This window comes from Varroa destructor, unplaced genomic scaffold (assembly GCF_002443255.2).
Source record: "Varroa destructor unplaced genomic scaffold, Vdes_3.0 BEIS01000002.1, whole genome shotgun sequence".
In the NCBI taxonomy this organism is placed as follows: Eukaryota; Metazoa; Arthropoda; class Arachnida; order Mesostigmata; family Varroidae; genus Varroa; species Varroa destructor.
In genome coordinates this window covers 18401469-18412177 of record NW_019211455.1, presented here as the reverse complement: position 1 = coordinate 18412177, position 10709 = coordinate 18401469, and positions in this window count along the sequence as shown.

Here is a 10709-nt window from a genome sequence, read left to right as displayed (position 1 = left end):
AGTTAGATTTCGTATATTTCTCTTTGTTAAACAGTTTTTGGAACACCGGTTTGACTCTACCATTTACTAATTATACTGCTATTATGACCGTGATAGCGCAGTGGGGTCCTAAACTTAGGAACACGTGGCGGTCGGTTTCGGGAGTAGGTACACTCAGTTTCAGGCCGAGAGGGATGACCGGTATGAACCAGCTTGTCTACCCACTGAAGAACGGTAGCAAACTGGTGGAAGAAAGACAGGTCATTAGGAACGCATGTATATTAACTATAGGATAGCAGCTGTGGTCTATATTTGTAGACCTTGTCTATGTTAGTCGTCTATGCAGGTTGCGACCAAAGCGCATGGGTAATATAAAGGCTTATTAAATAGTATTGTTTTACTAGGACCATTGGGGCAATTATAGCTCGCAGAACGTTATGCAGCAGAATACTGGAGCTATGTTGTTTAGTAAAACACATTGAAGCACACATTTAGTAAAAGCGGTCTTCTCAATTAAGTGAATTTCTCCACAGAATGACGGTGGCATACCTACTGCGGATGGTCCAACGGACACGACACAGGAATATCAAGCACGCACGTACTCATCGGAGGTGTCAGGTTCGATACCTAACCGAGGCCCTCGAATTTTTCAAATAATAATAATGAAGTGTTCGATTTCCTGATGATGAAAGTCGTTTCAATTTTCGCTTTTAGCTTTGTTACCTTCGATAGAAAAACAATATGCATACGCATACAGTTTTGGCAAATGGATAATTACAGAAGCCTCAGAAGAAGCGTCGAAAGCGAAAAATTTATTGAAATCCCTGAATAAGGTTAAAAGGTTTGTCTAGTAAAGTGTTCAATAAATAAAACGGAGCTACAATGCGGCTCCATTATTATTACTGACTGAATGTTAATGATGAAGTTTGTGTTCAGGGTGGCCTTTTTCAACACCCTTTATTAATTCGGACAGTTTATTACGAACAGCGCTTTATTACGTTGACTCACCTGAGCCATCTATAGAATATCCGTGGTCGAGCCAGCGCTTTCAGATCTTCGCCCGAGTTGAAGTCTTGTAAACAAACGGCAGAATTAGCTCAATATGAGAGTGAAGTTGAGCCATTAGCGACTGTGCTTTTAGCATGTCCTTGTGGGATCGTCTCGGCCGACTGCACTAAGCTTAAAGGAAACCTAACGGTACGCGCAGGTAATCTAAAGAAGATTGGGAAAAAGGCCTGTACTAACAATTCCTGAGCCGCGCATCGCTATGCTTAAAGCTCGTAGCATAAAGCCTTCATGCGCCCGGTACCTATATGCCGAAGCAGTTAGCAGTCGAGGTAACTAGTTAGCAGGACGGCAAGTTATTTGCCCTGTCCCGTCTCAGTCGATTGTATAACTTATTTGAACAACTACTATTTGCACGACTTGCTAATAGATTTTGTGTAAATAAAATATTATAATGGAAGAACTGTGATTATTATTATTGACCCCGTATGTATATTTCTGATCCATTATAGCGAAGTTGTAAGGCTATTATGCAAAAGGTGTGCTTTCGAAGTTGACTCATGACTTCATATAATTAAGTGCAGTCCTTTACCAGCCAACTAGGCTAAGAGGTCTATCAATAACGCTAGTGTAAGAGCAGTGCGAACAAAAAAGGAATACAACTAGGAGAAGGGAAAGCAGCACTATATTAGACGGAGCACCAATACAATGCAGAACTGAAAAGTCATAAAGAATCCACAGGTAAATTTAGCAAGTTCGTCCCAAGAACGCGCCCATATTGGCCTTGTTCTCCAAGAATAAAGAGTACGACTCCTATTCATACATGAAGTTTGCGTACTATAAAATACATGGATGTTACGAAAAATGCTATTCCAATAACTGAACGTAATGTATAGGTGTTATGATCGAACCATATACACCTAATCAGTATGTTTCAATTATGTTAAGTTACGCTATATGGAGCTCCGCCATCCGATGAGCAATGACGTAGCAATTTATAAGGCTGTCGAGATGCCGGTGCTATTATCTTACCTGATTACCTTATTATAAGAGACTAACTTTCCGGTGTGAACGCACCTTTCTGAAAGGGCCATGCTTGGATGATCGATCTGGTTAGCCGAAGTATCGCTGCTCCGGCTCAACCTGCTAAGTCCTATACGTTCTATGCAGTCGGATCATTTTTTTTATGTCCTAGATAAAATGTTTGTGGCAAATCGAAGCGCGTAGTGAGCACCGCTCAGTCGTCCCAGACTGAGCTACAATATGACATCAGCAACCGGACGACATCATCATCACGTTGGCGGTCAACACGTTTTGTACACGATAAAACATTCTGATGGCACCTCCGATTTTCGGACGAAACACTCTACGACTAGGGTCCATCCATGTGTCATACTATCCGATATGGCAGGCTACCAGGGTAGAATCACTAAATAAGGCTATATGACGAAACACGTTCACCGACTTTTTTAGACGTATTAAACGTCAAATGTCTGACGCAGTAGCGTTATATCAGCTAATGGCTCATCCTTCTGCCACGTGCATAATACCATCGTCTTGTGCAACGGCTATCCGTAGACTAAAGTCAAAGGGGGTTACAAGAAGCATTGCGCACATATACTTTTACTAGAAATACCATATTGTCGCTATTGATCTATTTGTGCACTTAATCCGCTCTGTTGCGTAGAGAATTGCTCAACAGCTTTCCTCAAGTTCACCCATAATGTAAATGCGACCAACGCATGGATACTGCGGTGGGCATTTTGTTTAAAGTTTCGATAGTAATACATTTTTTTCCAATAGAAATTTCCGTTATTCAAAATAGATGCCGTGTAGATAGCCTAGAGTGTGTTTCCTCCATTCTCCGTATTATGAAAAGTTCATCGATGCAGACGCTCATTTGCGTAACGGGTTGCAAGCTGTCAACTCGATTGTTCCTTCTTCGTAAATTTCGTTTAGAAATTAACCAACCAAGTTGAATTATATGATGGAAAACGAGGGCAAAAAAGTAATAATAATGTATTAAATTGCGTAAATCGTGCTATTCTCTCTCGAGTGCATCGAAGTGGGCACAATGTTAAATAATCGTATCAAAAACCGAAAAAACCGAAATTATTGTACAGTTAAGTTCGCAAGAAATAGCGCACTCCATACTTTATATGTTGATTTCTCTAAACACGGTTAGAATTTAGGTGATTCTGGATAACCGAGCGCTACACGTCGCTCGTCGGATAACTTACGCAAACTTCCCAACTTAGCTAATACGCGTCTAATTACACTATAACGGAAATTGTATTACCCTACCTGAAAGGTATAAGAACTATATCAAACATTATGTTTTCAAGAATAAGTAGCATTACAATGAATCTATTTACTGAGATTATGAATAGTAACACGAAGCGGGACCTATTAATAGGACGTTGACTGCAGACAGAACAACCAAAATATATTGGTTAATCCTGGTGTTCATATCAGGTCCATTAGGAAACGGTTAGGCGGAAAAGAGTTAGCCCGAAATAAATAAAAAAATCCAACAAATGAATACCTACCCGTGTGTTGCTGTGCTGATAAAACAGAATTCTGGGTTCTAGCACCCTAACCGATTTTGTGTACGCTGCTAATAGACTCTCAGTTGATATGATTTATTGTAAACATTAGCTGAGCCCGTGGAAAAATGAAAGTTTTTCATAAAAAGCCCCTAATTTTTTTAAAATAAATGTAATATTGCTCAATATACGCATTCGCCTATTTTTGCTTTCGCAAGATTTTCAATCAGTCCATCAGTCACATCAGTTTATGCTATAACTAACCATTTGTAACGAAAACAGCAGCATCCAACATGAGTAATCGTCCATTTATCACCGTGGTTTCCATGTACATACTCTACCTACACTTTTCATGGGTTCCCATTACCCAAGGGTGATTTGGTGACGTTAAAAGGACACCAATGATTATTTGCTAGGACCCGTTGGTAAATTAATTTCGAAAAGGCTACACGACCATCATCTAAGTAAAATTTGTTCTCCGTTATGTTTAATTGAAGAATTCGCGCATTTCGAACGATCAGTTCCTATAATTTGTGAGGTACGATTGGCAATAATTAAGACTTGAATAGAAGAGATATGCTTGCAAGGGACAATTGCTCAGTAATAGCCTCGATAGAATTGTTAGCATCTAGTAATAACATGTGGTTGTATTTAAAACACGTAAAAATTAACGTGACATTTACCGGGCGTCGTCTAATGACGAACAATTATTATCTAAGTAGCGCCAATGCCATGGTTATTGATTCATTGCTGGAAAAGGCGGCTTATCTAGGGCCGGCTTCTTGATGGATAATGTTTAAGACAAAACTCCTTGATTATAGAATGGCAATGTGATAGAAAAGAACTCTCAGTGGCAGACCGTCTGAGAAATCTTCACCACACATCACATGTCAGTTTTCACTTGAGGCTTCACCGAGCCGAAACGAGTTAATCTTACGGGATACCGCTTTAGACTAGCGTTCACTCGAATCGCTAAAGAGGTTGTTTAACAGCGCTGCCAAACGACTCGGATAACTCCAATCTTAATCGAAATGAGAAACAGAAGCCGTATGGTTATTATAAACTAACAATATTGTTTGAATGGCTTCACTTTAATTTCCGTTACCCGGAGCGGTATCGCCATGTTAGTCATGCTTGCCAAAGTATACATTTATATAGACCACTCTCTCGCACCATCCTAATTGTTTCTTATCCAGGGTAAAGGCTCCGGCCTGAACGGCCGATGGTGTACTTACAGCCTCTCAGCCCTAATCCAGTGTTCGTGATTTCACCGGAGCGGCATTAGCAAAAGAGAAAAAGCCAGCGAGATCGTGCCGGCACTCGGTTGTAGCCACGTGTTTTCATTTCGTTGTGAGAACAAGGGATATCTTCAGAGCTCCAGCGCTCCAGTCTCTTTCGGACCTTGGCCGTCTTGCCGTCATTCCCATATCGATGTATTGCTGCCTTATTCTAGCGCTTGTCTGCTTTATCTCTCTTTCCGCGTCTCATCAAAGGTAAACAGATGATCCTGATGATGACAAGGGGCTTCCGTCTTAGTGAGGCGCCCCATGTGGTACACAGGTCTTTCGGGGTTCGCAGGGGACTAGCGGCAGGTTGTAGGACTGGCATATCGGTGCCATGTCGCGTCAACGTTCTGTTGCCCGTCCCTCCCTCGATATTGAGCCCGTCACAGCAGGGAGAGGCAAAGAACTAAAACTCTTCGGGATTTTCTTGAACGCTGAATCGTCTTGAACCCCTGCTGAGCTATCGCTATTTGCGTTTCAAAAGGACAACGGAGAGTTGAAGCGCAGAAACGCTCCTCTCACATTGTTTCGAGGCAATGGCAAACAAGGGGAGGGACGGGGAACGTGCGCCCAAACCATCGAGCAAGAAAGTACCTAGTAGGGCAAGATATGGGGTTATTCTTGGGGATCGAGGCAGCGACTCTGGCCAGAGTGGAATTAGCAGTGGCCTAGTGGAGTTTCAGAGGAGACGGTCGTTCAGAACCCACAGACAGTAGTGGCAGTAGAAACGAGACGTAGCGGCGGTTCGGATTTAAGCGCGACAGTTATCTCTGTTCATCCTTATTTCTTCTTCGGCAGACACAATGAAAGAGAGCTCTTGAGGCTTTTAGGCGCGCCACACCACTGCCATCACCGCTATTACGGCCACCAGCGGCTATCAGCGACGCCATGCTACGCTATGTCTATTAACGTTCACCAGCACCATGACGGCCAAGTCTTCGCTTCGTTCTCGCTGGTTCAGTCGGCTGGTTCTTCTCTTTGCCACCCCCCGCGTTTTCTCTTCCTCTCCCCTGTCCCTTTCTCATATCCCCTTGCCTTGTCTACTGCACTCGTCTCCGCGCTTTTGGTGAGGCCGCCACAAGGCCTTCTTCTTCTTTTTCTTCTTACGTTCATTTTGAACTAGAGCTTCTTCCGCGCGAAGCGCGAGAAGGACTGCTTGGTCCCCTACACCACTCCCGACTTTGGGTTCACTTTTGCCAGCATTTGCAACTATGTCCTCAGCACGACAGAGGCCAACCCCTATTTTTCTCTTTGCTGCTCCTGTCTCCGGTTGGCTTGTTTGGTTCGGTTCTACTTTGCTCGGGTCGGGACAGCTTTGGGGGACGGTCGCTTCTACTTTCGTTTGTTGGGGGCCGCCAGGCCAAAGTCGTCGTGGTTGAAGGCGGTGTGTGGGTACTTCGACGTTAGTCACGGCTGTCTCTTTACCGGTCTCGCTGCTGCTGTTAACGGTGCTCCGGAGATCGTTGGTCGCCCGGCTCCCATCGCCCGCTTATCCGGCCGGTTCACTTTGATCCGGAGGATTTGCTGGCGGGCACGTCGAGCTGTACGGCGCCGCTGTTGCTGCGTGACGCTGCAGGAGCCATTGTGCGAACAGAAACAGAAAGCGAATACAGAGAAATAGGGGAGGCCTAGAGATATAGGCCAATAGGCAGGAAGCGTCGGGGGACAGTGACCAGGGGCATGTTGCCGTATTACGACGACTCGAAGGGAGAGCGGCTGCAGGAGCCTTTCAGATTTTCTCTCGTAGTTTTCTGGTTTCTCTTCTTCTTTGCAGTTACCAGCAACAATACCCAATAGGCTTCGCGGCAAAGGGCTGCTTCTTAGTCTTGCAATGTGCTCTTATTTTTTTTTATTATTTTTAAATGCGACAATCACGCACTCTGCTTGGTTCAAAGCTTAAGTGACTTTACGTCCCCATGGATCGAGTTCTCGTTGCTGTTTCTGAAACTTGGCGTCTGTCTTCGGCGAAAGATCTAGCATCGTGTCTTTAAAGTGTGACTCCTTCCAGCAAATCACGAATTGGATACATAGTTAGGATTTTTGCCTCCAGCTGGCAACAAAAAGCAATGAATTTAATTCATAGCATACGATGTAGCTATTGGAAATGGCTATATTCGCATGTTAACCACGAGACACAGACACCTAGATTAAGAAACGTAGCTACTTTGCAAAAGGCCATATCGCTTATATAAGCCTAACTTGACTGTCTTTTGATTACTTCAGATTATTGTATTAATCTAACGTAAATTTCAAAATTCTCATGTATGACTATACAAATGGTACCCGAATTCGGCGTATTGAAAACAAACTTTGATACAAATCTCCGGTGTTTAGAAAGCTATCGTATTCTACTTTGTTGTCGTCAAGAAGTAGAAAAAAGTTTGGTTCCTCTCAAGAATTTACCAGTCAATGTTACATTCCACCAAATACACATTATAGTCTGTTTCCGATGAAAAACTGGTTAACCTTTGGCCTTAGGCGCATCTCTCAGAGCTATCCATTCCTTTCTCTGGTCCCTATAGACATGGAGACACTGCTTCTCCTTACCCATAACAGTTCTGCGTGAAAATCTGTATTTATATCTGTATGTTGATCAACGCCGCGCGAAATATTCAAAGATGATGAAAAGCCGCCTTTGTCTATACTTTTGCTTTACTCTGTCTGTATAATATCTAGGCCGAATAAAAATCCAGAGATTTAAGATGTCTGACGATAGCCGCCTATTCACAGCTCATTCTTTCGGCCAGTTAACAAGGTTGATTAGAACCTTGGGTGGTTAAAAGGGTATCGGATCCTTCAGGTCCGAGATAATATTTTTAACATTTGGAAACCATTTTTCTCAGCTATAGAGCCCTCGCCATAAACGCATAAATATCCCGGGCTGTGTCGGTAACCATTGGGTCTTGACAAAGGTCAGATTTTCGAGAATATTAAACATCCTTTTTTTTTTTTTTACCTAAAACATCCATCAGAACTTGAAATAGAATTCTAATCACGACGTAATCAAATTTGCCCCACGAAAAGTTTACAGAAAGAGGAGAACGCTTTTGAATGAGATACACAAGAACAAATTGTAGGAAAAACATTCAAAATAACGTCTTTTTTTGCCAGAGGACTGCTATGCCAAAACTAAGGTCAGATTTCAAGCAAAGCTGTGCTTAGGTGTCGATATGCGGGCATGCAATTAACTTGTAGGTACCGTGTGGTCTGTGCAATCAGTTAAGTCAACATACAGCTAGAAATTATGAAACTATTTCCAAGCAATTCCCAAGCTGAGAGTCAAGCATATTTCAGATACGTTTTTGCAAAATTGTGGCGATTGAAACTACAAAGCAAATATTGATCAGAGAGAAACAGGAATTTATCTAAACAAAATAATCTGGAAGTAACGTGCGTACCATTTCGAAAAAACATGGCCTCTAGGACAGGTGCACATGATCCACAGATTAGCGTTTTACTTCAAATTCAGGCCTGTATCTCTAAGGCCTCTATAATCCATCGATGCATATAAAAATTTGCTACAAGCGAAAGGTTTACGTAAAATTGATCCTGTTCTAAAGTTCCATTTTGTAAATACATTACTATTTTTCCTCTAACTTGTAAGCAAGATCTCTTCTGCAAAAAAACTTTAAGTTTTGTCAAAACCGAGAAAAGAAAAAAAAAATAAGGTCAGGTTGGTCTTCTTGCGGAACCCTAAAACCCTACAGGAATTTAGCTATAGCTGTCGGGTGATGTGCGGAACGGATGCTGGCTTGTTTCTGAGATACTATTTCCTTTGCAGGCCAGGTCTGCCATTAAGTTTGTGCACTGCGCTGGCTGTGCAGGTCCAGCTAAAACGAAAACAGCGGTTGAAAAATGACTGTATCGATTATTTTCTTTTTCAATAGTAGAAAGAAAAGATAGCACTTGGAAATGCGCAGAATCTCCACCTTCGCCATTGTCTCACTTCTTTCCCCACTGACCTCCAGCCTGTAATTGTAGCCTGTATACCGTAGAATGACTAAGATGGTTTGACGTAAATTAAAAGCTTGCTTTAGAGAAAATTTCAGAAAGTCACTTCGAGGTGGTTCCGATAACGGAAGCAGGTTCTGCTCATAAGCCATCGACAGAAATTGCCCCTCTTGTACATTTTGTGGAGGATCTATTGGACAAGATAAGAGATAAGATGACACCTGTAATTTTCTTAATTACGTTATGGTGGCACCATTGTTTTTCTCCGTAGAAACCTTAGATAAAGACACACAGTGGATCTTACTGTTTAGAAATTTGGCAAGTTTCAACCACACACTCAGACCACTACGAGAAATCGTGGTCGCACTTGTCTATCAAAAACATTAAGCAGACTTACCGTAAAAGGGGTCCCGCCTACAGAGGCAAGCACTTCTGGTACGAGGCTATCAACGACGCCAATTATGTACGTTCTGCAGGCTTTGTTTACCTATAGCGCAGAGGATGATGTGAAACAATACCTGAAACAAAGTTTCATGACCCGAAAACGCACGCAATTTTCCCAAGTAAAAACCATCACAAAATACATCGGTCAGCCAGATAGGTTATGGTTTAGCCGTGCTGAGAGTTAACCATGCATCATAGAAAAATTGCTATTTTTTCAGCACAAAAAAACTGAAAAAATATTTTTGCTGCTATATTTCTAGCAGAATCAGATATTGTTTGTTCGATGAGGACAATAATGGGGATAATGAGGATAATAATAATAATAATCTATTTAGCTTGTGTTGTTTCTTCGGATAAAACCTAGTTCAATGTACTAGAACAAATTGCATGCGACTATACTATTTTTTTACGTCTAGTAAGGTAAGTCAACGACGAATCCATCACGAGTACTTTGAAACTGCAGTAGAGCCCTTAACTCTCCGTACAGACCGATTTAACTAGGTCGTTGTTGCGACGGTTCACAGAATTACCCTATTGGTCGATAAATAAGTGAGCGTAACACTTATATACCAGAGTTTCTTTTTCAATTCACTGCTAAATTTTGTATTGCCGATAAGCAAAAAGCAAACTTTCTTCACTATCGATTGTTACAGATAGGTAAGCCATTCGATATACTGTGGAAACGTTGTTAGCCAAGTAAAAGTAGAATTTCTACGAAAATCTTGATAGAAAACACGAACGTGTTTTAGTAGATTTTCGCTAGACCGTATTGAATTCTCAATATAATGGGTTGCAACATTGCGTTCAATCTGACTAAATCCGTCACTGTCTTTCTTCTCTTAGAATCGGGCCTTAAAACACCGAGAACAGCGGGTTCATCAATGAGTGACGATCTGTGGTAATTATTTTCCTATTGTGAACAGTAAATAACCGTTATACATGTATGAGTTCAAGCTCGTTCTAACAGCCGTTTTCTACTATCTTGCGTTTCGTCATTTTTATGAGCATAACGATACGAAAGTTTGAAAGAAAAATTGATTGGTATCGAAGATTCAGGTCTCAAACTGTGATCCAATAGAGTCGCGTCAAGACTTCATCTCCGTTCATGCGTTAAACGTTCATTAGATTATGACGATTTTTAAAAAGAGGTATGCAATATAGTTAAAATGTCGATACGAGTACGTTGATCTGCGCTGCTTATGAAACAACTGCAACATTACGCGTGGTTAAACGTTTCCCAACACGGGACTGCCCATAGAAGAGGTTCGGATAATCCAGCGATTGTATAAATGATGCTCACCCAACACCTTACCTCCCTAGAAAAATCAAGAATATCAAAGTGACCTTCGGAAGGAAACTGTCGCGAACCATTATGTATGTAGAGCTACACGTTTTCTAGAACTCGCAATAAACAATTAAATGAAAAGGAAATAAGCGCTTATGGGAAAAACGTGTCCCATCTAGATTACTGCCATCTAGATATTAGATAAACTATACATTC